At 38.8% G+C, this 25107-nt stretch overlaps 1 long non-coding RNA gene across 1 annotated transcript; it reads left to right on the top strand.

Moving 5' to 3' along the window:
* The first annotated feature begins 1640 nt into the window (after nucleotides 1-1640).
* LOC118147138 (uncharacterized) lies at nucleotides 1641-24110 on the top strand. Its single transcript, XR_004733289.2, has 4 exons — nucleotides 1641-1746; nucleotides 3903-4030; nucleotides 6086-6134; nucleotides 24030-24110. It is a non-coding gene; the product is annotated as an uncharacterized LOC118147138 (long non-coding RNA).
* The last annotated feature ends 997 nt before the right edge of the window (nucleotides 24111-25107 follow it).

The raw sequence follows: 25107 nt of genomic DNA, 5'->3' as shown, positions 1-25107 counted from the left end.
CTCTGAATGTATATTTGACAATATCATCTGCTTCACAGATTTCTTTGGGTGGTGTCCATTTAAATTGTTTTACTCTGTGCCACATGGGCTCTGTGAAGCTATCAGCTGGTCTTCACTGGGGGAGATGTGGCAGAAGAGAACTGAGAGGTAGTAGAAGGTAGGAGTCAGGGGGGCAGGGAGAATCATTGAGAGTAACCAACGCTTGTTCCCAATCCAGGGCCTGGGATTCACGGACATGTCAGCATCACTCTAGTAAGGACTTATGTACCAAGAAGATTTTCTTTGGAGGCAAATTTGCCTTTATCTTCAAACCAAACAAAATCAAAACAGCCAAATGCAGGCTTTTCTTTTCTGGGGGCAATGTTTTCTGCAGAATATTGATAGGTGTCAGGAACAAAAAAGTTCTGTGGTCAAGCAAATTTGGGAAATGCTGTATTTTCCGTAAACCTATTTCTTCAATGCAGGACTTGTCAAACTTTAGCATGCTAATGTGTACTGTGATCCAAGAGAGGGAATCTATCAACTTTTCCCAAACTCATACACTCTTATTCTTTTGATTTTGGGTGTCTGTATATTAACAACTTTGGAAAACGCCAGTCTTGGAGGTATAGTCTTCTATTGATACTGAAGTCAGGAAAAGCAAAAGTGGTTCTGTTTTGTATTGTAGGGTTGAGATGCTAGTTTGTAACTTGTCCTTCTTCAGGGTACTTCAGTCAAAAGCTACGTTCTAATATTGGGAGGTGGGTGTGGCAGAAGTCATTCTTGGGCATTTTAAGTGACAAATTCTAAGCTGAGATGCTTTTCTGAGCAATCTTTGAGTAGAGCTGGTTCTTTCCTTAGACTGCTTACAAAGTTTGCAAAATAGCAGGTGTTGGCTGAGAGACGAAAATTGTGTTTATAGGTCTCAGTATTTTCCCTCTTAGATTCCTCAAACCTTTCACCTTTGTAAGGGCTGTCATCCTGGAATGAGACCCATGCAGCCTTCCTTCCTGGACGCCAGCTGAAGGATCTCCAGTTGCCATCCACGCCCCGCCTCCCCTTCTTGGAGCTGATGATTAACTGCTGTAGTCTGAGCATTGGAGAATGTCCTTAATGAGCCTTAGGACTGGGGGCTGTGCTTGGAGCTGCCTCTAACCACAACTATTCTTAGCGAAAAAAAAAATTACCAGGAAACTAAGGCCCCAGAAGAGGACCTCTGATGGAGGAGTGGTGGGTGTTTGAAAAAAGGAGGTAGGGCAGCATTTCTGGTCATCCATAAATTAAAACAAACAAAGACAAATCACATCCAACTGTAGTCAATTGCTCCTGTAAGAGAAGGAGTGTAATTCAAAGAGGTTTATGTATTTTGGCGGAGGATGGGTGTGTGTGGGAGTTTGAAGGCATGGAATAACATGACTAGGAACCAGCTCCAGTGGCTGGGCAGCTTGTGCTTGCTCACTTCGTCCGGCTAATGTACCTGGAGCCAACGTATTTTTTGCCTTCTTTATCCCTGTTTGATCTCTTCCATGTCTGAGGCACCAAGGGGTGTTGGAAGAAAGGCTGCATGTATCTGAGATAACATCTTATATTTTCACAATTAGGAACCATTTTAAAGCACAGTCGAATATTATGCTCTTTCTCTCTCTTTTTTTATTTTTCGACAGGGTCTCACTCTTGTCCAGGCTAGAGGGCAGTGACACGATCATCGCTCACTGCAGCCTCAAACTCCTCAGCTCCAGCAATCGTCCTGAGTAATTGGGACTACAGGTGCGTGCCACTGTGATGGCTATTTTTTTGTAGATGTGAGGGTCTTGCTATGTTGCCCAGGCTAGTCTCAAACTCCTATGTTCAAGCAATCCTCCTCCCTTGACCTCCCAGAGTATTGAGATCATAGATGTGAGCCATGGTGCCCAGCCCTGTCTTATTCTTATACCAAGCCTGTGAGCAAACATAGGATTTATCTCCATTTTATATATGACAGTAAAACATAGAGACATTAAGATCTTATGCCTGAAATTATAAAGCAAGTTAATGGCAGAGCCAGGAGGGGACTTGGCTTTCCAGCTAGGGGTTCAGGCTTTTCTAATCTAGGACCCTCCGGGTTGCCATACCAGCTTTCTGGGCTTTAACATTTCAACTGAAAAAGGACTGAGTTGTGGTCACAATAGTTTATTCAGTACAGGTAGAATCAAAATTGTTAAATGTGTTTATTAGAAAACTTTTTTGAGTCAACTTTCAGCTGCGGGGCTTAGGTTGGGATTGTGAAAATAAATGAAGACCACTCAAATTAGAACAAGCAAAGGCTGTTTACACATAACTTTCACAAGGGAGTCAGTCACCACCACTCATATTTGGCAGAGACTCCAAGGCAGGCAGAGGAGTGGGAGAGTTTCACAGCAGAAAAAGGAGAAGACCTTTAGTGCACCGTGACGAGGCTGTTAGCCTAGGGAAATCACAGGTGGGCTAATTGGAATGGGCGTCTATGTGATTAGTTAAGGGTGCTTATTTGGTTTTCTCCAGTTGGCCCTAAATTGGAAGTGGGAACAAAAATAAGGGAAGCAGTCAGTGTCAAACGTCAAGTCCTGACCCTTTTGCATCAGTTGCTATAGGGATTATTGTCTGGCTTTCTGGACTGGTTGCTACAGAGAGTAGGTTGGCTTCCTGGGCTGGTTGCTGCAGGTTATGGGTTCTGGTTTTATTTTTATATATAAACTACCCATTGTCCATTTGCATATTCAGCTTCTCAGGATTGAGGGGGAGTGAAGGAATAGGGAGGGGATCTGGGAAGTGCATGGGAGTGAGGGTTCTGGCATCACTTGGGGGTTAATATTTTGCCCCTACTTTTTTGGTCAGGCACTGTTGGTGGTTATCAGGAGATAGAAGGGGTTAAGAGCGAATCCTGCAGTCTTAATATCCTCTGTCTTGCTCAATTTCATTTCGTTTGACAATATTAGTTTCTGTTGTGTGATTACTTTTTTTTTTTTTTTTAAGTGATGGGGTCTTGTTATGTTACCCAGGCTGGTCTCCAACTTCTGGGCTCAAGCTACTCTCCCACTTTAGCCTTCCAAGTAACTGGGGCTACAGGTGCCCACCACCATGCCTGGCTGAGAATGGCTTTAATGCAGTAGACTATTGCTTACTATTTCCAAAGTAGTGAACTTTCAGATGTTATTAGCAAATGTGGACCCAGACCTTGGCTACCTCGTCCTGGATACTCTGGGTATTTCTTGATTCTGGTTCCTTGGAGAGACTCTACTTTGGAGAAAATGAGGAAGGTTTCTAAAAGAAATGGATGTAAGAAAGAAATTTTGAAGAATGGGTAGCTTTGGGGGCAAGTTAAAAATGTGCTGAAAAGTGTAAAAGGCAGGGAAATAGGAGCAGTGTGGGCAAATGTATGAAGTAGAAATATGTGTCCACGGAAAGGAAGATAGCCTGGTATAGGAATGAGATTTGTATGAGGTGAGGTTGGAGGGACCTTGAATGTCATTCTTAGGAGCCTGAATTGTATTGGTGTTGGAAGCCTTAATGTTTTAAACAAGATCTGAGATCCAGGCTGGGCAACATAGTTAGACCCCTTCTCTACAAAGTAATAATTAAAAAAAAACTAGACAGATGTGGTGGCACTCCTGCAGTCCCAACTACTCAGGAGATTGAGGTGAATGCGAGCTGATTGTGACCAGGAGTTTGAGGCTGCAGGAGCCATGAATGCACCACTGCACGCCAGCCTGGGCAACAGGGCAAGACCCTGTCTCTAAATAGAGAGAGAGAGAAAAAATGATCAAAGTTGAATATTTAGGATGATTACCATGGCAAAAGAGTGTGTGTTGACTTTGAAGAACAAGACAAGGATGCAAGTGGTGGAAACTGATTCTTTCAATAATGAAGAAATAAGTTTTAACAGAAATTAACACATCTTTTGAAAGGCAGCTGTCAACATACTTCCAATTGAGCGTTTTGAGGACATCAGTCTTTTATATGGAGATAAACATGAACCCACCCCACATCCCACATGGAAGTTCTGAAGGTATACCTCAGGCTCAGCTTAGCCCAGGTAAGTTCATCAATAGCCAATTTAAAAATGCAGCTGATAACAACAGGCAAGACCAAGGGGAGGGGATACGAGGAGTGAAGGCAGAAGTACAGTGAGCTGGGAAAAACAGCTTACTGTGTGGCAAATGGTAACAGGGTATAGACTGAATGATTATACAGCAAAATAAGAGGAGAAACTTCAAATTATTCTGTTATAATGTATCCTCACAAACCTTGGATTCTTATTTTAAAAAACGTTAAATTATGTCAAGATTTCACTAAATCTGTATTGACTAAAAATCTAGCTTTTTGGAACAAATGCATAATATTAGATTATTTACTTGTAAGTATTCTAAAAGGCTTCAAATAAGTGCATCATTTTGACATGATGCATGAATTAATCTTACTGAAACAATCAGGTGAGTTTTTGAAGTGTGCATGAGGATGTTTATAATTTACAATGGTGAAAAAATGGGCACAACAGAAAAATAATTAAATATGTTATGATATATTTAAGCAATGGCATACTATGTAGGCTTTAAGATGATATGACTCTGTGTTGACTTAGAAAGACATCCATTGCATGCTAAGTTTTAAAGAAAGGAGGTATCCAAACTTTGGATATAACGTGTTCCCATTTTTGTGCTTTAAATATGTCAATATTCTTATATATAAACATCTGGAAGGCTACATAGCAAAGGCTAACAGTGGTTTGATGTAGGCTGTTTGACACAGTCTTCTCTATTTTCTTATTTAAATTTCCCCCCATTTTCTGAAAAAAAAAAAAAATTTTTTTTTGCCATGAGAAAATAGAAATTCATTTTAAAAGTTTACTTCTGTTAAAAGAAATAAAATGGTATAATTCTCTTGGAACGTCTTTGGAATAGAAAGAGTGTTTACTCTTTCTAATAAACATCTACATATTTATAAATACGTATGTAGTATATGTGTGTTTGGGTTCCTGTGGCTAAATATACATGTCTATTTATATAAAGGCTATATATGCACAGGAAACCTAGAAAATATACTTTTTTGATGTGGTCAAATTTTCTTTTGTAAAAAGATTAAGTCACTCTGCATAATGGTGTATTTTTCCTGTTAGAAATTATAGTCCTTTCCAGGTGGGAAAAATCACTGCCTCAGCCCTGGATCTTTCAACCAAGACTTGGAGAGTGGTTGCATAGCAACTACTGCTGACGTAAATGACCAGTCTTGGTTCTCTGGGGTATGATATTGACTTGCACAATAAAATGATGCATTCAGATACTTTGCCAGCTATAATAGGATAAAAGAGCTAGGACCTTTTGGGAGCCATTTGAAAAAAGACTTGGTGAAATGGAGAGCATTCAGTTTGTTCTGTTAGAAATGATGGATTGAATACAGGACAGCTTTGAACAATGAAATTCAACGATGCAAATTCCTCAAGAAAGGAATCATTTTCCCTTCTTTTCATCAATGCTCCTACTAGGTACTAAGCTCTGTGATAGTTGCTAGGGATATAGTAATGATAACAAGTAGTCGCTACCATCTGGGAACTAGGAAAAACACAAAAGCTAAGAACTCCAATACCTGATGCTAAGTGATCAGAGTATACAGGAGGGTGTCATGGGACACACAGGAAGCCTATTCAATGCCACCTTGGGATTGTTCCATAAGCCTTTCTTGAGCAGTGACTGTGTGTTTTGGTATAGGAATACAAAGATGAATGAGACTTGGCTCCTGGCCATAAGGATTTAAAACCTGACAGAAGAGACATATAAACAATTCAATCTAATACAATGTGGTAAATGCTCAGCTAGCAGAGGGATTAAAGTATGAGAGCACAGAGATAGAGATTAATGAATGAATTAATGCCTACTTAATGCTCGATTGTTTGCAAAACCCTCAAAGCATGTGATCTCATTTGATGTTTATGGACAGGTAGGATTTATCTCTATTGATGAAGAAACTCAGGCTCAAAGATGTTGTGATTGGTCTAAGGTTGGTGTCATAGTCTCCTTGAACTGTTGTAATAAACTACCACAGACTGGATAACTTAAACAATACAAATGTATTTATTATTATTATTATTTTACAGTTCTGGAGGCCAAAAGTCCCAGATCAAGGTCCTGCAGAGTTGGTTCCAGGTAAGGGTTCTCTTCCTGACTTGCAGATGACTACCTTCACAAGGTGTCCTTACATGGTAGAGAAGGAGAGAGGGTGAACATGCTCGCTAGTATCTCTTCTGATAGGGATACTAATCCCATATGACCAAGGCCCCACCTTTTTTATCTTATTTAACTTTAATTACTTCCAGGGAGGCCCCATGTCTAAATATAGCCACGCTGACAGGTTAAGTCTTCAAAATAGGAATTTTGGGGGAACAGAAACAGTGCATAAGAGTTGGGCTATGAACTTAGGGGCTTCAGCCAACAATAGTGTGTGTGTATGTGTGTGTGTGTGTGTGTGTGTGTGTGTGTGTGTGTGTATTGAATACAGGACAGCTTTGAACAATGAAATTCAACAATGCAAATTCCTCAAGAAAGGAATCATTTTCCCTTCTTTTCATCAATGCTCCTACTAGGTACCAAGCGCCGTACTAGTTGCTAGGGATATAGTAATGATAACAAATAGTCTCTACCATCTGGGAACTTACAGGACAGTAGGAAAAACACAAAAGCTACACTTGTGTATTTCCTTCACCATATTAGATCTAAGAGGCATTTTTTTCCCAATGTGATGAATCTGTGACTTCCTCTTAACACTGAGGACATAAACAGGTCTGGCATTTTGGGTCTCTGGCTACTCTTCCTTTCCCAGCTTGTCTTGAGGACTTGCTGACATGCTGTCCTTTCTACAGTGCTTTCCTTGGGTTTATGCACAGTCCATCCATACCCATTTGGGGCTTGTCACTTGGGATCCTTAGTTTTGAGGACAAGGTGGGATAATAGTGGAGATCATGACCTGGAGGCTAGTTCTATTTAAAAAGGGTTGGATGCCTGGGGCAGGTCCCCATTGCCCTGCCCAGGATGAGACTGCAGCCTGCTCAAGGACCATTTAGAGGAGTAGGAAGGAGGTGGTGGAGGTAGCCCAGGTGGCAGCTAGGACTACAGGGCTGGGAAGGGCATTTTGCCCAACAGCAACAGCTGCTGTTCCATATCGGGCTTTCTGTCTTCTTACCCTCCCAATCAAGGAGCACACCTAATGCTTCTTCCTGCCTGTGTGGGGCTGGTGTACCCCTTTCCTGGCTTCTTCCATCTTTGCCTCATGTTCAAATTACTAGGGCAACATTTAAATATTATTAGTATTCACCCTATCTTGAGAGATTCTGCTTTAACTGGAGTGGGACTTACGGTTCCTATTTTTTGAACGCTCCTCAAGTGATTTCAACATGTGGCCAAGGATGAAAATTGGACCCATTCCCTCTGCCGCATTTTTGAGGGGGTGGGGCAAAGGCTGTGATTCCCAGGCTCCTACAGCCTCATCCAATTTGATTCTCTAAAGACCTGTGGGATAGAAGGTATCATTACCTTGCATTTGGCCTGTGAGTTGGGAAGCTTTTGTGGGTAGGCAGGTTTAGGTAGAAAGAAAGGCCAGACTTGGTATGAGGAAGTCAGGAAGGAATGATATTGTTTTCTTGCTTTTTAGGGCAGACAGGATTTCATTCAGTTATTCATTGAACAGTATTTACTGAACAGCACCTCCATGCCAGGTGCTGTACCAGGGGATGGGTTAAGAGCTAGCTCTTGACACGTGACACCCTCTGGGGCTGAGCCTTAGTGATTCTTTGGAGAAGCATGTGTTGTCGGAGCACTGTGGAACTGGAAAAGATACCGCCAGGCATGGTTTTCTTTGCCTACATGACTCAAATACTGAAAGAATGAAAGTAATGTATTCTTCCATTTAAAATGAAGCCTAGTCAGAATTTGTAATCTTGCTGAGATGTAAGTTCACAAACCATAGCAAAGGATAATTATGACAAATTGGAATTATAGCTTGATGACCAGGAAGAGAGGACGACACATCACACTAGACTCACGAATTCTACTCTGGCAAAGCTGATGGCTCTGACACCCACGAAGTCCATCCATCTCTGCCCAGGGACATTCCGCTAAACAAAGCCAATTGGTATCTCACATTCTGAAGATTTTTCGAATATTATTACTAAGGCATTTTCCATTGTTTTGTTTTAATTCAAGTGGGTTTTTATCTGAGACTTAGAGGTCATAAGTTTTATATCCTCAGGCTTGATTTAAACAGCCACGACAGATAGTAAACAACGGTCTCATTCTCTTGTAACAATAGTTCATGACATTGTGGTAAGAAACTACGTTTAGCAGCTGAACATAACGAAAAACGCATGGTCTTTGGAGTTGAACTGGCCCAAATATGAATCCTGGATCTTTCATTTACTTTGCTGGGATCTAGGGCAAGTTACTTAAGCATTTTAAGCCTCTGTTTCTTCATTTAAAAAATGGGGATAGCAATGTGAAAGAGTATACATATGCCTTGAGCAGTGGCTAGTATGTAACTGGTTTTTGATAAATATTCCTTTCTCCATGTGCAATGACATGACACACGGCCCATCTCACGACCCTGGTTTAAGGATATGTGAAGCCCACAAGAGGTCTTAGTTGAAACTTTGTATTGGAAAAGGAGATTTTATAATTTCCACCATTAATTATAAATATCTAAGGAAAAGAAATGGTGTGTTTCTTATACTTGTAAATTGCCTTTAATCCTGAATGCTTGTGAATAGTTGAATAATAGGCAGACACAACAGCTTTATGTTAAAGTAACAAGACAAACAATAATACCTGTCAATAGAGCCTGCCTTCTGTGCCACACACTTTATATATCTTATTATTATTTTTAAGGCAGAGTCTTGCTCTGTTGTCCAGGCTGGAGTGCAGTGGCATGTTCACAGCTCGCTACAGTCCCGACCTCCTGGTCTCAAGCAATCCTCCCACCTCACCCTCCTAAGTAGCTGGAACCACAGGCACGTGCCACCATGCCCAGCTGATTTATATTTATTTTTGTAGATATTTGTCTACAAAAAATATTTCTCTCTTCAAAATATTTTGAAGAGAAGATGGGGTCTCACGATGTTGCCCAGGCTGGTTTCAAATTCCTGGGCTCAAGTGATCCTCCTGCCTCAGCCTCCCAAAGTGCTATTTTATCCTCATAATAACTTTTAAGAGAGGTGTTATCTCTATTTGAAAATAAAGAAACTAAACAGTGGACAGGTTAATTGTCTTTCCCAAAGTCACACAAACAGTGGTAGAGGTGGGATTTTAAGCCAAGGATTGTCAATACATCACTGGAGATGGTGGCTATCCTACTAAGAATGTTATTTCTTAAATTCAGTCATGAGATTAGCATTCCCGTACCAATATGCTGGACACTTGCTGAATAAATGACTATATAGAATCAGTGTCTGAAAGCAGGGAATGCTTAGTTACTTAGCACAATTATTTCCTGGATGAGGGCTTGAGCCAAATGAATGGGGTAATGGCCTCTAATGAACCCAGGGCCCTTGGGTCAGTGGCATCTGCGATGCAATGATTACATGCTAATAATTTCAATTTGCATTGTAGTTCAAGAAATGGATGGACAGTTCTTATTGCTTGGCCTTTTTTGGACATTTTGGTTGAGTATAATTTTTCCTTATTGCCTTCTCAATACTTTTATTTTGGTTTAACAGTCTTTGCAAGTGTATCCATTGAGTGATATGTATGGTTTTATGACATTGATATTCTAATGACACATAGGGGCTTCCAGATTTGTAGTAAGTCTAGAATTCATCTCCAGTGACTACACTGAGCAAAAACAGAATATGTACTTCGTAATGACAAAAATTTTTAGTAACGTCTCTCTAATTAGCTTAATGATTTCAACAACTGATTTTTAATATGCATGAGCTTAATTCCTGTCAAGAGCAGAAATCTCAGATTCCTCTCAAGGTCTCCCTTCATACTTACCTTCAATAATTTAATAAATGTGTATGAGTCTATAGTTGCTCATGTTTTCTCCATTTATATGCATTTATCCAGGTCATCATGTGGTTAGAGTGATGACATACAAAGGAAATTCAGGCCTCTTGACTCAGAGCCAGAGGCCTGTATAAACATTCCTGTGTCTGAGATTTGGGGGTTGAAGAAGGTCTCTGGACCTGTCCCCTCAAAATGTCAGGAGCTTACTGCATTTCCCAAAAGGATCATGCTTAGAAAATGTAGGCTTTGTTGCTAAAAAATACATAATGATCATTACTTTGACATTTGAAGTATCTGGCTCTTTTCAGATTAGGCAGATGATAGCAAGGGGTGATTAGTGGTGCTGAGGAAGGAGAGAGGGGTTGATGAATAGGATATGAATAATAACCCTTTACTGAGGCAAGCAAACAGAACCCAACAAACAATATACGGAAAAAACTGTTAAAAACACAGTAACACAAAACCTCACAGGGCTCCACAGAAATACAACCCAAAAACAAACTCCAGACCTCCTGGCTTAACATAATTCCAGAAAAGACCCAGTAAGGTCTGAGTAAAGTGTCCATGGCCAAGAGGAACTGACAAAGTCAGACTCCAGGGGTCCTCACATTTCTGGTTTCCCATTAGATTTTATCTCCCATCTCAAGCAGTAGGATCCGGCAAGAGAGATACAAAAGACTCAGCAATTCAACGTTCAGAAAAGCGGGGGGAAGAAGCAAGGCCATGCCTCTCTGTTAGTAATCCTCTGTGCTTTAGACCACAGTGTGAGAATTCGGAGGCGTGAGGGCAAAAGGAGGCTACAGCAGGAATCTTAGCCTGGGATTAGTTTGAGGGAGTTTTGCATGAAAGTATTTACTTTGGGAAGATAATATTAGCTCAATTATTTCCCATGGAAACTGGAAAATAAACTTTCACTTTAAACTAAACACATGCACATACTTAGTTTCTATTTGCACTCTTTTCCCGACTAGTGAGTAAGGTCTGTGTGCATGTGTGTATGTGTATGTGTGTCTGTGTGTGTGTGTGTGTGCATGAATATGTATGCTTCTTTATGGCCCTATTTTTGCTTCGATTTATCTTATTTCATTATTTCATGCTTGCTGCCTAGCAGACATGGTTGGATGGATTTTGATCAGGGTAAAGGCAGTTTGCCCACTATCTGCCATGGCAGGACTTAAGCCTACCAGTCAGTAGGCCTTCCTGAAGTTCAGCTTGTCTTGTCAAAATGCTGATGCATCAAGATTGATGTGTTTTGAGTAGGAATTATTTTTCAAAGTCTTGTTTGGGCCAGCTCTGGTCTGGTGCCATGTCTTACGTAATGTATATCATGAATCTTCACTGAGAAAGAAACAACAGACCTATGTTTCTGAAGTGTCCTTCTGCTTAGGTTTGCCTGTACACTATTGGTAAAATCCTTTTTCTAGAAGCCTCAGAATGAGTCCAGGATCCAGAAGAGGAGTGTATCATGCTTGTGGGTTTAACAGTTTATCTGTCATCACCCCCTCCTGCCCTGTGAAAAAGCCAAGCTCTCTCACTGAGAATAATTTAATGCCACTCTTCTAGGATAACAGAGAGTCACTTAATGCATGTATTTAGTCAGTCTTTGAAGTACAGAAAGTGTGTCGATTTCTGTTTAGGAGGAGTGTGCCCAAAGGAGTGGAGTGATTCTGTTCCTTCTCTTTTTTTTTTTTGAGATGAAGTCTCACTCTGTTGCCCAGACTGGAGTGCAGGGGCACGATCTTGGCTCACTGCAACCTCTGCCTCCCAGGTTCAGGCAATTCTCCTGCCTCAGACTCCTGAGTGGCTGGGATTACAGGAGTGTGCCACCACTCCCAGCTAATTTTTATATTTTTAGTAGAGACGAGGTTTCACCATGTTGGTCAGGCTGGTCTCAAACTCCTGACCTTGTGATCCACCCACCTCGGCCTCCCAAAGTGCTGGGATTACAGGCATGAGCCATCGTGCCTGCCTGGCCCTGTTCCTCCTCTTTCACCTCCTTCTCCCCTTGATTTTGAGCACTGCATAAAGCATGGTATTATTGAGGATGTTGCTGGGGTATTCCCTTTAGTTTTTACTACATATCAAATCACCCCATAGTTTTTGTGGGTTAGAAATTTGTAAACCTGTGATGTGTGGTTCTGGAAGGGAGTGTCTCCTGCAGGAACATATAGGAGCTTGGGTCTGGCTGGACATCTCTCTCTCTCCATGTATTCTTAGGGTGTCTATGTGATCTTTCCTCTTGGGATAATTTGGGCTTCCTCACAACATGGTGGCTTCAGGGAGTTGGACTGTTACGTGATAAATCAGGGTTTCAGTGCCAGTGTCCAGTGAGCCAGGGGAAGCATCCTCTTTCCTAACAGCCTTGGAAATCATGTGGTACTACTTCTGTTGCATTCTGTTGGTTCTAAGCAAGTCAGTGTACTCAGAAATAAGGAAAATGGATACAGACCCTACTTTTTGATGGGAGGAGTATCAAGGTAATATTGTAGAATAGCATTTGCCATCTTTGGGGAATACAATTTGCCATAGGAATAGCTCTATTCAAGAAAAAATGATCACAGTAAGGAAAGTCTAACTGGAAATAATCCTTTTGGGAAGTTCTGTGATCTCAAAATGTTGCACTCCAGTTTGAATGGTAAAATATACACTGACCTTTCTGCACAGTCATTTTTTTTATACTTTAAAATGTTACATTGTGGCATACTTTACGTTCAATAAATAGAACACATCTTAAATATACAGTTTAATAAACTTCGATAAATGTATGCACTTGTGTGACAACCAATCAAAACACAGAATACTTCCATCACCCAAAAAATTCCCTTGTGCTCCTGTGGAGTAAACCCTTGCTGTCCTTGGTCCCAGGCAACTTCTGGGTTGCTTTCTGTTACTATTGATCAGTTTTGCCTGTTCTAGATTTTCATGGAATCTTACAGCATATACTCTTTTGTGAGCATAACAGTTTTGAGATTCATTCATTGTGTTCTATGTATCAACATTATTTCCAAGTAATATGCCATAGAATAAATGTACTGTAATTTGTTTATCCATTCTCCAGCTGATAGACATTTGGGGTTGTTTGTTGTTTTGGGGTATTATGAATAAACCTAGTATGAATATTCACATACAAATGCTTATGTGGACATACCCTTCCATTTCTGTTGGATTAATAACGAGGAGTGGAATTGCTGGGCAATATGGGAAATTTATGTTGAACTTTGTGAGAAATTATCATTCTGTTATCCGAAGTGGTTGTTCCATTTTACATTCTCATCAACAACATAAGAAAGTTTCCATAGCTTTACATCCTCACTGTGCTTGGGTGTGTCAGTCTTCAATTTCAGATAATCCACTGTGTAGTGGTTTAAAGATACATTTTCCTGATAATCAGGATGTTGAGCAATTTTCATTCATTTATTAGATATTAATATATATCTCTGTTTGTAAACTATCTGTTCAAATCTTCTGCCCATTAAGTATTTTAAAACATATTTTTCCTGTTGGATTATAGTTATTTAAACAGTCTCAATACAAGACTTTAATTAGGTATGTGTATTGTATGTTTTTCCCAGTCTGTGGATTGCTTTTTTATTCTTTTATGGTGTCTTTGCACTGGAAGTCATTAATTTTGATAATGTTTTATTTATACTTTTTAATTTTATGGTTTGTTCTATTTATTTGTTCTATCTAAAAAAATCTTTCCTATTCCATAGACACAAAGATTTTCTTCCACATATTTTTCTAGAAGTTTTATAGTTTTAGCTTCTATTTCTATGATCAATTTTTGTTTATGGTGTGAGGTAAGGAACAAAGTTTATTTGTTAAAATATAGGATGTGGTTTTTCAAGAACTATGTTGAAAACACTGTCCTTTACTTATTGAAGTACCTTGGCATCTGTGTTAAAAATCAATTGACTATTGTGTAATTATGTTTTTGACTGCCTATTGTGTTCCATTTATTTATATGTCTATCCTTAAGTAAATATCACACTGTCTCCATTTCTATAGCTTTATAGAAAGTCTCAAATTTCATTCTAAAACTGCTTTTACCATTCTTGGTTCTTTGCATTATATCACCATAAATTTCAAAAACACTCTGTCAATTTCTTTTTTAAAAAGCTTCCTGGGATTTTTATTAGAATTACATTGAATCTATAAATCACTTCAGGGAAATTTATCTTTTTAAAATGTTTAATCTTTTGATTCATGAACATAGTATATCTCTTCATTTATTTAGGATTTAAAAAAATGTATCTCTTACACAGTTTTTGTTAGATTTATGCTTATTTTATATTTCAATCCTACTGTAAATAACATTGTCTTAAGTTTCATTTTTGTGATTATTCATTGTACTAGTATACAGAGGTAAAAATGGTTTCTATATTAATCTAATATCTTGCAACCTTGCTGTTGACATCTATTAGTTGTAATAGTTTTTATTATGGATTCTTTTGTACAATCATATCATCTGTGAATAAAGGAAGTTTTACGTCTTCCTTTCCAATCTGTATGCCTTTTATTTTCTTTTTCTTGCCTTATTGCACTGGTTAGGACGTCCAATACAACTTTGAAAGAAAATGATAAGACTATGCATCCTTGCCTTGTTTCTAATATTAAAAGAAAAACATTCAATATGATATTAAGTGTAATGTTAACTGTAGATTTTTTTTTGGTCGATGCCTTTTATTGTGTTGAGGAAATTCCATTTTACTCTTAGTTTGCTGAGGGATTTAAAAATAATTATGCCTGATTTTTGAATTGCTTTTTACGCATCTATTGGAATGGTTATAAAGTTTTTCTGCTCAATTCTATTGATATAGTGTGTTGCATTAATTACTCTCTAATGGCAAACCTGTTTGCATTCCTGAGACAACTCCCATTTGGTCATGATGTATTATCTTGTTGCAGTGTCTATCAATGGAGTGTCTCTCTTGAGATTGGAGGAAAGATATTGGCTAGGACTGAAGTTATCTAAAGCCTTGTCTGGTTGAAAGTTTCTGCTTCCAGGAAACTTCCTGCTGAAAGTCATATAACTATGTTTGGAAGTAGACCTTTCTTTACTGTGAACCTGTTTTCTGAATGTGACAGCTAGATTCCTGCAGAGTGAATGAGTGATTGGGTACCTTGTGACGAAGGGAGGCGAGAAGAGAAAAAGAGCAAGTATTAGAGTGAGAGACTGAAACAAAACTTTTATATTTCTGTTTTCTATTTCATTGACTTCTGCTCTTATAATTTTCTTCTTTCTATTCATTTAGTGCTCACTTTTGGTCCTCTTTTTTAGTTCCTTGAGTAGGAATATTAGAGCATTGATTTTTAAAATGTATTCTTTTTCATGTGAGCATTTAAAGCTTTGAATTTCTCTTTAATCCTGCTGACATGAAAAAGAATACATTTAAAAAATCAATGCTCTATACATTCTGATGTGCTGTGTATTTGTCATCAGTTAAAATACTTAAAAGTTTCTCTTGAAATTTCTTCTTTGGCTTATGGCTTATGAATTATTTGAAAGTGTTTTTAGTTAATTTCCAAAAAGTGAGGATCCTACAGTTATATTTTTGTTATTCATTTCTAATTTATTTTCGTTGTGATAAGAGAATATGCTCTGTATAATTTTAATTTTAAAAATGTATTTCTGCCTCTTTTATGACCCAGCGTAGGTCTACCACAGTGAATATTTTATTTGTACTTGAAAAGAATATGTATTTGTCTATGTTACAGGTAGTGTTTTAAAAATATCAATTAAGTCATGTTGCTTGATTGAGTTTTCCATGTCTTCTATATCCTTACTGATTTTTTAAAAATATACTTGTTTTATCAGTTACTGGCAGAGGAGTGTTGAAATCTTCATCTCCCTGTTGGCTTGTTTATTCTTCCCCTCCGTTTATCAATCTTTCTTCATGTGTTTTGAAGTCTTGCAATTGAATGGATACACATTTAGTACTGTTATGTTGTCAAGAAAATTGATCCTTTTTATCAATGAGAGACTATATCTCTTTTTGTCTGTTAATCTTTCTTATCTTGATATCTGCTTTGTTCAAACTTTACTTTCCAACTTTTTTATGATTAGTGTCCAAATGGTATGTATTTTTCTCTCCTTTTACAACAATTATCTTCTCTGTTTCAAAATGTTTGACATACATTTCTCCTAGACAGTATATATGGGTCTTGCTTTTTGAAAATCTGACAATCTCTATGGGTGTTTTCTATTTTTATTTTTTTTGACAATTTCTGTTGTCCAAATTATAGTGCTTAGACGATGGTTAATGTAATATCAGTATGCTTAAATTTAAGTTTATCATCCCTCTTGCTACTGATTTTCTATTCATTCCATACTTGATTTTCTCAATTTTTCTCTTTTTCTGATTTATTTTGTATTGCATAGTTTAGCATTTTATTTTATTTCTAATATTGGCTAATCCTTATATTTTTAAATTTGTGGTTATTTAGTGTTTAAAATATACATCTTAAGTCATCAGCGTCTACCTTCAAGTAATACACTAGCACTTCATGTATAAGAACATTAACATTATACACTCCCATTTCTCGCTCTCATTCTTTGTGCTATTGTTGTCATACCTTTTACTTATGCATATATTATAAATTTCATAATATATTCTAATTTTTATTTAAGTCATAATTATGTTTTAAATAAACTTAAAAACAATCCTCTTATATTTGCTCACAAACTTGCCATTTCTGGAGCTCTTTGTTATGGTTGAAGATCTGAGGTTTTATCTGTTGTTTTCCTTCAGCTTGAAGAACTTCCTTTTAAATTTATTGTAGTACAGGTCTGATAATCATACATTCTCTCAGCTTTGGTTTGTGTGAAAATGTCTCCATTTTGTTTTTATTTTTATTTATTTATTTATTTTGAGACAGAGTCTCACTCTGTTGCCCAGGCTGGAGTGCAATGACACGATCTCAGCTCACTGCAACCTCTGCCTCTTGGGTTCAAGTGATTCTCCTCCCTCAGCCTCTCAAGTAGCTTGGCCTACAGGCACGTGCCACTGTACCCAGCTAATTTTTTGTATTTTTAGTAATGATGGGGTTTCATTGTGGTAGCCAGGATGGTCTTGATCTTTTGACCTTGTGATCCGCCTGCCTTGGCCTCCCAAAGTGCTGGGATTACAGGCGTGAGCCGCCGCACCTGGCCTGTTTTTATTTTTAACAATATGTTTGATGAATATAAAAGTCTAAGTTTACTTTTTGTCCCTTTTTGGAACTTTAAAACATGCCATTCAGTTGTCTTCTGGCTTACTTCGTTACTAATACGAAGTCATTGGTTTTCTTATCTTTTTTTTTTTTGTATCAAATATGTTTCTTCCTGACTCTGGCTACCTTTTCTCTCTATTTCTAGTTTTTAGCAATTTTAATATGGCGTGCGCTAACGTGTTTTTCTTTGTGTCTATACTATGTGAACTATATTCATATTCTTGGATCTGTAGGTTTATGCTTTTTATAAAAATTTGAAAAATGTAGCAATTATTTCATATTTCTATTCCTATGTCTTCATGTTCACCAATCTTCTCTTTTCCAGTGTATACACTGCTATTGATCTCAGTCAAAAAATTTTCACTTCAGATGGTATGCTTTTTAGCTCCATAGGTTTCATTTGGTTCTCTTTTATATTTTCAATTTCTCTATTTTTTTAAATCTTTGAATGTATGTATAATATCACTTTAGAAGTCTTTGTCTATGAATTGTCATCTGTGTCATTTCTGTGTATATTTCTATTGACTGATCTTTCCCTCCTGGCAACTGGTCTCATTTTACTGCTTCTTATCAGGGTTACTCTTTTTTTGATAGGATACTGGACATTGTAAATATCACTTTATTGAGTGGACTTTGGAATCTTCTTTTACAGATATTTGGATTTTATTTTGGCAGACAGTTTAGCTACTTTTAGACCAACCTGATTCTTTTGAGGTTTGTTTTAAGCACAGGTCTGCAGGAGCCTCAGTCTAGGCCTAATACTTCTGGGGTCTTTTCTGAATGCCCTGCTTGTTCTATGAGATTTCTATACCACAATTGGTTAGAACTTGGATGCCTCCCAAGCTTGTATGAGTTATGGGAATTGTTCAGCTTACAGCTCCTTGTCAGTTCTTTCACTGATAGTTATTTTTTGCCTGGTTTCATGGTGTCTTACCACATATATGCAGAACAGGGTATGTTCTGAAGACTCAAGGGACCACATATGCAGCTTTCTGAAGCTCTTTCTCTGTGTGATTTTCTTCCCTTTGGAACTCTGCCTTCCAAATTCAAGCTGCCCTAGCCTCTTCTAACTCCAACCTTGTCTCTTTAACTCCATGAGATTTATGTGGGTCCCACGTATCTATCTGTCTATCATCTATCTATCTATCTATCTATCTATCTATCTATCTATCATCTATCTATCTATTTTTTGAGACAGAGTCTTGCTCTGTTGCCCAGGATGGAGTGCAGTGGCACAATTTTGGCTCGCCATAATTTCTGCCTCCCGGGTTCGAGCAATTCTCCTGCCTCAGCCTCCCAAGTAGGTGGAACTACAGGCATGCGCCACCACGCCCAGCTAATTTTGATATTTTTGGTAGAAATGGGGTGTCACCATATTGGCCAGGCTAGTCTCGAACTCCTGACCGTAGGCGGCCCACCTGCCTCTGCCTCCCAAAGTGCTGGGATTACAGGCATGAGCCACTGCACCTGGCTGGATTCCACTTTTATATGCTCTAGTCTTCAGGTAGAAAGCTGGGATGGTTTTAGGGCTTACTGTGTTTGTTTTCTTTCTTTTGGGGATCAAGTCCCATGCAGTCTGCAGCTTATGTTTAAAAAGAGTTGTTACATAAGTCTTTTTCCTTTTGGAAAAATAGTTTATAGTGGGCAAGTTAGTCTAGTACCAGTTACTGTATCATATACAGTGAGTAGAAGTTATAAAATCATATTTTAATCAAAGTGGAACAATATTTTTTTCATTATTCTTTGTAGGCATATATAATTTTATCTGATGAGTGGTTAACTGAAAAAAAAAATCCCTTTAGTACAATACAGAGAAATTAAGAATTTCCAATAAGAGAACTAGATTCTTAGAGTTGAGTTAATTTGATGTGTCTTTTGACCATTGGACAGGGCTCCAAAATGATCTGGGAGAGAATCTGGCTGCAGTTGCTCTTAACAAATATCAAAGTATCCTTTATTTTCTCACTCATTCTGCTTTTGTCTACAGAAAGTGAATTCAAAACAGCTGTAGAGGAGACACATCAGGTCAGAAGGGATTTGCTGCTCTGAACTGCCAGTTACACTGCACAAAAATATGTCACATACCTTTTTGTAGAGCCACTAGTGTGGCATACAAAGAAAGGGTTCTTATTGGTATCTTGGCTGCCATTGTGGTTTTATGTTCTCATGGTTCGGAAGCCATGAGTTAGAAAAAGCCATGGTACCTGGCTGACAAACCAGCTGACATAAATGTGCTAACCATTTTCTGGCAGGTGGCCTGGTCTGCTAGCTGGCTTCTGAGAAATGATACACATGGAGGCCTCACAGACAGATCACCACTATCTTCAGCCTCTGAAAAGTTCTGGAATCTGAATCTGGAATGAGTTTATTGCTCTCTATTTTCACTGGAAATAGACCAAAGAAACTGCCAAAGACGCTTTCTGTGTCAAACGTCAATGTGACTGTGTGTGTTAAGGTGTTGGGTTCTTCAAATGGGTGAGCCTAGGAAGAGTTAAATCTCTCTCTCTCTCTTTCTCATCTATCTACCTATCTAAATATATATGCTGTAGCTCTCTATATAATACTCCTAGTTTACATATTGTTTTAAGATATAGATAAAACGAATGCAGGCTAGTTTCTCAATCCCTCATCTGTAATAAAAAAAGAACATTAACTTGTACTGCATAGGATAGGAGAATACAATGAATTTATGTGTGTAAATAACTTAATACCTAGTACATAGTGCCTTAGCTCAATACATTTTTACTACTGTTATTGTTGTTTTATACTATAGATGGAAGGTAGTGCTTCTTGGTTACTCCAAGACTTATTCTGTAGAATATAGTAGAGCTTGGCTCCTCTGTGGCCCTGTTTCAGCTTTTTGGTGATGTTTATCTATATCTTCTTTTTAACATATGCTTTAGGAAACACATTTCCCTTCTCTTTCTCCTCCCCTCCCCTCTTCTCCCCTCCCCTCCCCTTCCCTTCCCTCCCCTTCCCTTCCTTCTCCTCTCCTCCCCTTCCCTCTCCTCCCCTCCCCTTCCCTCTCCTCCCCTCCCCTTCCCTGTTCCCTTCCCTCTTCCCTTTCTTTCCCTTCTCTCTTCCCTTCCTTTCCCTCTTCACCCTTCCTTCTTCCCCCTTCCCCCCACTCCCCTCCCCTCCCCTTCTCTTTCTCTCATCCACTTTCCTTCCCTTCTTTCTTTCTTCTTTTAATGGATATAGTATTTCTAATAATAGTCCTATTAGACAGACTATAAATAATGATATTTGTAGATTTATTTGGTTATGACCTTGGCTTTGAGTTTACCTCAGTGTTCAGCATTATCTGCCAAAACCAAGAAAAGAACCAAGGTAAGAAAATTGAAGTTAAATTGTGATGATTCACAAATGTTGTGTGAAGAAGCATTTTGTAGGCACGGTTCTCCTGTCTGAGGCTTGGATTTTGGTGTGACAGACAAGAATGTAATTTTAAAGTATTAAGATCACGGTACAGTTCACGACTGCAAAAATATGGAACCAACCCAAATGCCCATCAATCAACAAGTGGATAAAGAAACTGTGGCATATATATATATGATGGGATACTACTCAGCCATGAAAAGGAATGAATTAATGACATTTGCAGCAACCTGGATGAGATTGGAGACTATTATTTTAAGTGAAGTAACTCAGGAATAGAAAACCAAACATCACATGTTCTCACTCACAAGTGGGAGCTAAACTATGAGGATGCAAAGGCATAAGAATGACACAATGGACTTTGGGGACTCAGGGGGATAGTATGGGAAGGGAGTGAGGGATAAAAGACTACAAATAGGGTTCAGTGTATACTGCTTGGATGATGCATGCACCAAAATCTCACAGATCACTGCTAAAAACCCTACTCATGTAACTAAATACCACCTGTTCCCACATAACCTATGCAAATAAAAAATTTTAAGAAGTAATGAGTATAGTTATAAAATGTTAAAAGGTATTATAGAAGCCACGAGGCCTATTTTAAACAGAAAGACACTGAGAAACATACCACTGTCTGTGTTGATAGCTTGCCTATTGACTCTCAGCCCCAAGCCCACAATTGTATACTCTGCTCTGTGGTGCTAGATTTAGAACTCTGCCAATTACATATCCCATACTGTTTTGCCAGATGACTTCCTATTGGGTTCTGTTAATTTCTGTCACTGGGAGAAGACTGGAAGGTAGGAGCTTACTTCCTATTTCTCGTTGGTCTTGTCAGTGAAAGTTTACTCTTGTCTTTGTTTTCTTTTACCATTGCCAGAACTAGCTTCATCTTACCTCTCCAGAGATATAGTTGGGAGCCAGGTGTTCATTCTTTCTCAGAGATCTGAGCCCCAGCTCAATAGGGCGGCTCCTCTGAGACGCTGAGATTCTGTCAGCAGCTGGGAAGTACAGTACTATCTCCTCAGAGGGCTAAGCCCTGGTTTAATGGATTGCCCTCTTTTGAGCTTCTAGGTTTTGATAATCCCAACCACTTCTCTTTTATTCACCTAGTCCTAAGGGTTGTAGATTCTTATCTCTGGGTCATTTTAATGCTTTCCATTTGTTCTTTCATATTTCCAACACCTGTAAAAACAATTTCCTAAGCAGTAGTCTCCCCTTATCCATGGTCCATGGTTTCTCTTTCTGTGGTTTCAGTTATCCATGGTCAGCTGTGGTCTGAAAATGTTAAATAGAAATTCCAGAAATAAACAACTCATACTTTTTAAATTGTGTACCATTCTCAGTAGCGTGATAAAATGTGTGCCATCCCTCTGGGTCTCGCTCTGGTCTGCCCAGTACAGGAATCATCATCCCTTTGTCCAGCATATCCACACTGGAGATGCTACCTGCCTGTTAGTCACTTAGTAGCCTTCTTGGTTTTAGATTGAAATAACATAGTATACATAGGGTTCAATCCTACTTGCTGTTTCAGGTCTCCACTGGGGACTTGGAACATATGCCCCATGGATAAGGGGAGATTACTGTATTAAATTCTTTTTATTTAAATATTTGGTATAACCTTGCCCTCCCCTCCCCTGCCCTGCCCTCCTGTCCCCTGCCCTCCCGTCCCCTCCTCTCCCCTCCCCTCCCCTCCCTTTCCTTCCCTTTTCTTTTCCTTCCCCTTCCATTCCCTTTTCTCTTCCCTCCCTTCCTCTTCCCTCCCCTTCCTCTCTTCCTCTTCCTTCTCTTCTTTCTTCTTTCAAGTGGATAAAATTTTTCTAATAAGAATAGTCCTATTGGACAGACTATACATGATGATATTTATGGATTGATTTGGTTATGACTTTGGCTTTGAATGCAGCCCTGAGCTCCTTTCCAAAGGATACTCTTAGTTCATGGAATGCAGTGGAAAATAATTAAACTATCAACTTCTGTCACTTAGGATAAAGTTTCTGTTAAATTTCCTGATAAAGTACATTTCTTGGGGCACCAAATGACTACCGTGCTTGACTCTTATGTAGTAATCATGGCTGCAAGGACTGTGGCATGAGATGGTTTTTCTGTCTGCACTGGAGGAATAGAAAAAGAAAAAAACAAGTTTAGGCTTTTAAATTCTCAGCTAAAGTGTCAGTCAGAAAGCCAGAGAACTTCTACGATTACTCTATAAAAGACCATTATATTTCCTGTTGCTGTGGAGCAACCATCACTGCAAGCCTAAACTCCAGTTTTATGTGGATTGCAGAATTATAATCTAAATTGAAATCACAGACTCACCAAATTCTTATGTGTAAGTTGGAGAACTGATTGGGAAGAAGTGAGACCTTGATATTTGAAATAAGGGTGTTCTGAATGGACTCAGAAAAAGCCAAAAATTTTGAATTTTGCAAGCATTCCTAACTTTCCTTGCTAGTAGAACAAGCTCCTTCTTCCATGTCTGAGGATATCTCCTCCCTGGTTGAAAACTCTTCATCTCATCTTATCCTATTGTCTTGTGAGAGTGTTTTATTCTCCCACTCCCATCAAGACCCATTCTTCATTGCCTCAAGACTTGTACATCAAGTCAGATCCCCTCAGGTACAGGAAAGAGATAGCATAGACTTCCAGAGAATTGCATGGTTTAGTTAACAGCAGACATCTGGGGAGTATGCAGTATTGTGAGAATAAATTCAAAGTGTATTAGACCAAGGAGAATAGAATATAATATGAGGTCAGCCTGAATTTATTGATATGGGTACACTTACCAGAGATTCTGGATTTAATGTGTCAGCATAACTAGCTGGAGGTGGCCTGACAGTATGGTTAGTTGACTGAAACTTGGGCTAAATGATGGCCTATATTCTATGAGGCTGAGATGTCACAACTTCTGTGGCATAATGTAGAGTATGAGTCAGCAAATTATGGTCCATGGGTCAAGTCTGTGGGCTAAGAACAGTTTTCATAATTTAAAGAAGAAGGATCAGAGAAGGAGGAGGAGGGAAAAGGGGAGGAGAAAGGGAAGACAGAAAGCCCATTGGTCCAGAAAGCCTAAAATATATACTCTCTGGACATTTGCAGAAAAAGTTTGAGGACCCTTGACATAGAGAAAGAAATCCAAAGCTTTGGGGGTGGGTATAAATAATGGAATAGATTTATCCTGTGCAAACTCTCATTTTTTGTACATCTTCCAAGTGTGTTCACAGCCATGGCTCAGGCTTATGTGGGCTCAGGTCAAGCATCACCAGGAAGTGTTTCTTCTCCTGCCTTGCTGTTTGCACTGAAGGGAGAATATGACATGCAGAGAGTCCTCCTTGTCTGTATCTCTGTTCCCCTCTGGTACCCCTTGGGAGATACGGGACATAGGATGTTCCAAACAAAACAAAACAATGAGGCTTTGAGTAAGGACAGATCATCTGTTGTTTTTTTCTTCCTTTAATTAAGGTGGTTCCCTGAGAAGCTAAGGGGAGAGAAGATTTAGACGTTACTAGGATTTGTTCTTCAAGACGCTGTATCCAGGCGGAGGTAAAGTACTTGTGCATAGCTTCACATACCTCCTTAGTCAATACTGTGGCTGATAAAGTGATTGTTGATTAGGTGTTTAGTTTTTATGGTTACCTTTTTGGAGAGAAATTATTTTTTGGAGGAGAAATTCTGTTCCTTTTCCAGCTTACCTTTCCCAACTTGTGTACTTTTAAAAAAAGCAATGTTTGCAGTTTCTGCCACTCCAATGTCAATGATAGAATTTATTTTATAATGTGTATGAACTGGCAGCTTCTCAGAAAAAAAGCATTGTTTTGGGAATGAAGTCATCTGTTTGGAGAGCAAAGCCTCAAGTGTCATGGAAGGGGCGGGAACTCAGTGCCCTCTGCCTGCTCAACTCTTTGGCCCACAGAGCCATTGTCAAAACCTGTTTCCAGAGGAACTGAATTCTCTCTTGAAATTACTTGGCAGTTGACAAGCTCCTCTCCCTGAGGCTCTGAAGTAACCCCTTTCAAGGGTCTTATTTTAATGCAGCTTGTCTCTGATGGAGACCAAGATCATTGCCAGCTGAAGAATTTACCAATACTCTCAATGGCTCACCTGATACATTTTTATAGTAAAGATCAAGTTGTGTGTTTGTGATTTGGGTTCTATTTGATGTCTTCATCATCTTAGAAGTATGTATGTCCTAAAGTCAAAACAATAGCTGGCTTTTTGGGTTATTTTCAGGATAATATTATATCTGGATACACAGTGTTGGCAGCCTTTGGGAGGTATTCCTCCCGTGGATTTTCCCAAACTGTGTAACTGTGTGTGGAGTAAATAGCCATTCAGTATTACAGACTCTGCTTTCTGACTGTGGCACAGTGGGCTGGGGAAAGAAGACTGGGCCTTCCGTTGACTTTGTAAGTCTTTGCTTTAAAAAATCATTTAAAAAAACACAATAAAAGCTTAATTTAAAAACGGATGTCCAGGATGAATTGCTAGGTCAAAACTAACAAAAGTGGAATTTAATATAAGTGTAAAAATCCTGTGATTA

The sequence above is a fragment of the Callithrix jacchus genome, chromosome 14 (assembly GCF_049354715.1).
Source record: "Callithrix jacchus isolate 240 chromosome 14, calJac240_pri, whole genome shotgun sequence".
NCBI lineage: Eukaryota > Metazoa > Chordata > Mammalia > Primates > Cebidae > Callithrix > Callithrix jacchus.
This window is presented reverse-complemented; position numbering and strand designations above follow the sequence as displayed.